The 4,747-nt window shown below is 47.4% G+C and overlaps 1 protein-coding gene across 1 annotated transcript in view; it reads left to right on the top strand.

Moving 5' to 3' along the window:
* The window catches only part of SASH1 (SAM and SH3 domain containing 1), a 99,485-nt gene that overhangs the window by 65,276 nt on the left and 29,462 nt on the right, over positions 1-4,747 (top strand).

The following is a 4,747-nucleotide window of genomic DNA, read 5'->3' as shown; positions in this document are numbered from 1 at the left end:
CTGGCTTCTTGCTTCTGGTTTACATTTTGCCAATTAATTCCAAGTAGCCTAATAAATGTTAGCTTTCTCTGTATGTGTGTGTGCGTGTGTGTAAAGCACTAATTCAAAGGGGGAGGTTAGGATTGTTATTTCTATGGTGTGTGAAATGAGCTGGATGTTAGAGAGCGGCAGAGCAAGGCTGTTAGAGAGCGGCAGAGCAAGGCGTGTGTCTTGCCTCCAGAGCAGCCAGCAGCAAAGAGCCTGTGTGAGAAAAGTGGGAGAGAAAGCAAAGACGGAGCCGGGAACAGAACTGTAGTGAGCTCCTTGAATATCAAAGTACATGTGCTAATTTCCTATTTGTTCCTGAACTTAAGGCTTTTTACTTTGATCTTATGGCCGAGATGATGCAAAGCATGGCCCTTAGAGGTGCACGAGTAGGAAAAGTTTTCCAAGTGGAAGAGACACTAGAGGGAATTGGTCTCTCCTGGATTTGAGAGCATCTTCATAGGTTTGTGGCCACGTTTGTTAGTGGCAAAGAGCTGAGTGGTGGGGGTGGGCCTTGGCCTCTCCACAGTTTTCCAGCCATGTGGTACGTGGTGGCTGCAGTCCTCTGCATGCAGTCCTTGGAATTTCCAGATGCTGTTAATTTAGACCCTGTTTCCCTATAGTCCTTCGCGCGTTTGTGCAGCCGAGCTCTCCAAGCTGGCGGGTTTCCGCACCGTGAGAGCATTGCAGATGTGTCGGGGATGCACTTGCTCCAAGCAGCACGGGGAAGGGCGGCTCCCCCCGGCCTGCCCCGCCAAGGGGCCCGCAGGCTGTGCCGGCTCCCCGGCAGCCCGCGGGCCCAGCCCTGCCCTCTCTCTTTACAGCAAGCCCGATTTTTGTGCATCGCCTTGGCCAATTTGTTATGGTTTAAGGCTGCGGAGCCAGCTGTCTGCAATCTGATGTAATGTTGCCCTGGAAACCAGAAATGAAACACTTAAGCATTCACCACAGAATTACTACATACAGCATTAGCCAAAATAATTAAAAGTTGAGCCATATGGGCTTTCGGATGGAAAAATTTGGAGCGGAGGAGATGGAAGTTAAGTTGTTCCTATTTACAGTACTGCAAATCCGTTTGTTTTCCCCTTGGAGCGTGGGGAGAGGCCCGCTCCGGCGGCATGTGGGGGGACAGGGAGATGGAGGGGCCCCGGCTGTTTTACCGATGCATTAACAACGCCGAGGCTTGGACTAACGGGACAGCCACATGCCAGGGGCCGGGAAGCGTTGGCATATGGGAGTGCAGCATGGCCTCCTCCCATGCCAGGGACCCTGCAGCTGAGCCTCTTGCAGACATATCATTCCCTCTTTACCAGACTATGTCTACCCTTTTCACAGAATCATAGAATGGTTTGGGTTGGAAGGGACCTTAAAGACCTAGTTCCAACCCCCCCTGCCGCGGCCAGGGACACCTTCCACCAGACCAGGTTGCTCAAAGCCCCATCCAGCCTGGCCTTGAATACCTCCAGGGATGGCGCGTCCACAACTTCTCTGGGCAACCTGTTTCAGTGTCTCACCACCCTCACAGTAAAGAATTTCTTCCTAAGATCTAGTCGCAATCTAGTCTCCTTATGTTTAAAACTGTTACCCCCTGTCCTATCTCTACACCCCCTGATAAAGAGTCCCTCTCCTTCTTTCCTGTAGGCCCTCTTTTAAGTACTGGAAGTCTGCTATAAGGTCTTCCTGGAGCCTTCTCTTCTCCAGGCTGAACAACCCCAACTCTCAGCCTGTCCTCATAGTTTGCAGTGTTGCAGTGTACTGAAACACTTATTAAGAGGGGGGAAGGTGAGAAGGGGGTCTGGCAGCTGGCTGCATTGAAGCCCCGTGCCAAGGCCTGGCTTCTAGAGCTGTCCTGGAAGCCATTTGCCCAGCCCGCCACACACCAGGGAGATTAGGGTGATTTTCCCATCTGAAGTCAGGGACAGCCACCAAAAAAAGCAGTTCTGTCACCAAGGAAGCGGGGAGGGTAGAGTGGGTTGGGGAAGTCAAAGCGTTGAAGTTCAGCGATTTCCAAATATGTCGCTTACAGCCCGAATTCTTTACATTTCTGTTTTCTGTTTAATATTAGCTGTAAAAGAAAACATTGCTTGAGCTGGAAAATTAATCTCTGTTTCCCATGTGCCAAAAATGGAAACTTTTGATAATTTCAAGGCCTTTTTTAAAAAAACTGTTTCAAAAACAGGAAGCGAATCAAAAGTAACCCTTTTTCAAAATGGCTTCATTTTCAAGGAATCAGCATTATTTGACAAGAAAGTTTCCTGAGTGGCACCACTGGTGTAGTCATTGATGTTTTTAGGCCTTTTTGCATAAACCTATTAGCCGTCCTTTTCCTTTAGAGAAGATTTTCCATGCCACACGCTACCCGATATGATAGGAAATAGGCTGCTGGAGTGGGACTGACTTACTTTTCAGTTAACCTGTTGTCCAGTGGCTGCTGTTGTTATGCACAAGCTGCTCTCGCCTCTCTTGGCAGAGCAGCAGCACTAGGAAGAATCTGTCGCTGCCTGCAGAGGACCCTGGCTCAAAGCATGCTGGCAGTCCTGAAGCATCAGGGAAAAAGAGCTGGCACTTCAGTATGATGGGACTTTATTTTGAAGTGTGGTGGGGACCCCCTGTACCACCCACTCGGTTTTGATCACAGTGCCTTGTGCTGAGGCTATTTTGGTGCTCACTTTTGCAGTGGTAGTCGTGAATGCAAATGTCAGACATTGTGAAAGCTTTTGTTGTTGTTGAGTCTTCATAGCCCTGAGGGGGGAAAGTTCTTTATTGGATACCAGTGATGCAAAAGTAAGACTAGTTGTTTATTCTTTGATGAAATCCTGGGTGGGAGGACCAGGTATGAGCCATTCTCTAAGTCTTACATAGCTCACAGTTTTACAAACAGTAGTCTCGCAAACCAAGGGTGAATGAAAAGTAATGAAGGAAAGCAATGACTTAGAGTAATTGCATTTAAAATAAACATATCTTGAGTGCCGAGTATGCATGATGGTTGCTTGCCAGGATGCGCTTAATGGCCTAAGAAGTCTTGACTAAATTTCTTGATTATGGTCAATAATCCATTTGTCATCTTATCTAAATATGTCTGTCATGTTGTTTGACGTGTCACTAAGTTTTCCCAGCCATAATCTCTGAATTAATGCTCATCTTGCTGCTTAATTTATCTTGATACAGACAAGTCTGGTACTCCTCTTTACAGCCCTATTTTTCCTAAAGGAAGATTATTAATTCCCTAGCCAGCCTGTACCCATAATAAACGCATTCCAGATGGCAGAGTGGCAATTGCTACTGCCATATGTGGCCTGTTTGATATTCCTTCTTGTTCTGGAGTAACACAAAGTTTGGGGGAAATCGGTAATTGACAGTGCCCTTGCAGAAAGTGGCTGAAGTTTGCTCTGGTGTGGTTCTGCTGGCCTTTCAAAAGGTAGGCTTTCAAAGCTGCCCCACGGCGCTTCAGGCACTGTTTGTGCCTTTGAAAGTGTACCCGTGCAACTTCTAATTGGAGTCCTGCCCCATGGCATCTACCGTTATTACCACATCCTGATATTTAAGCATATTAAAAAACCAGGAAGCGTTTTTATATTTGGGCTGTCTTTTATTCAGCATCCGGATAAGCAGACAGTATTTTTGCTGGGGAAGAGGAGAGGGTGGTTTGGATTTTTTGTTTTGTTTTGGGTTTTGGCTTAGATTTGTTGGAGATTCTTCTTTTTTAAAAAGTTTAATTAAGGAGAAGAGAAAAAAGGATGAGCGCGTTGTGGAAGCCCAGATAGCTGTGCCGACAGGAAGTTGCATGAGGGTTTTTAGAGCTGACCATTAGGAATGCGGCAAATTGGCCAGGACTGAGGTTGAAAACAAAGTAAGGTATATGATCCATACCACACTCCAGCTGGAGCCTGTGCTGCGCGCAGGAATGTGCAGCGGCGCACGATGCCAGGGCTGTCCTGGCCGAGCTGAAGAGCCCTGCTGGCCTCCTCTCCTCTCCCCTTCCCCTTCCCCCCGCCGCCTTCCACATTCTGAACTGATTAAAACAGAGGAAGTAGCACATTGAACGTTGGATCTGGCTTGAAAATTGAAGTCGTCTTCTTGTTCACAAGGAATGGATTGTTTCAGCTTGTTGTGTCACTGCTGCTGGAGAGAGGGGAATTTTTTTTTGTCTCTGTAATGTTTGATACTTGAGGGAAAACAGCTGGAACTGAGCATACTGGATCAGATGCAAAACGAAACGGGATGCTGGGGAATATGGACTGCACTGTATATCTGAAAAGGTCAGAGTTTTCCCTTGGTCAGTGTTAGAGGAATGCTGTGTCCGTCTTAATTCCAGCCTCGAGAGCCTTCAGGAGGAGTGTAGTGAACAGGGAGGAGGAAAAGAATATTTTGTAGCTGTGGCAGTTCGTGAGTGAGGCAGATGAGGTCTCCTCCTTCCTTTTCCTTCCCGTCCCTTTCTTTTGCTGCTGTTATTGATTTTCTGGGAAGACTGGAGGGGGAAAAAAAAGAAGTCGTCAATGACAGAGCTTCAGTTTGGAGAAGCTGTTTATAACCAGGTTTAAACAGCGAGTTCTGAGATGCCAGACAGACCAGTGACTGACCCAAACCACAGGAGCATAACTGGTATGGTAAGAAGAGCCCTGGGAAAGAGCCCTGCCTGAAACGTACTGAGAGAGGACGTGGAAGTAGTTATTACACAATGCATGGGAAGAAAGACAAGGGCAGGAATGGATTTCAATGCCTA

The sequence above is a fragment of the Charadrius vociferus genome, unplaced genomic scaffold (genome assembly GCF_000708025.1).
Source record: "Charadrius vociferus isolate BGI_N301 unplaced genomic scaffold, ASM70802v2 scaffold114, whole genome shotgun sequence".
Taxonomy (NCBI): domain Eukaryota; kingdom Metazoa; phylum Chordata; class Aves; order Charadriiformes; family Charadriidae; genus Charadrius; species Charadrius vociferus.
This window is presented reverse-complemented; position numbering and strand designations above follow the sequence as displayed.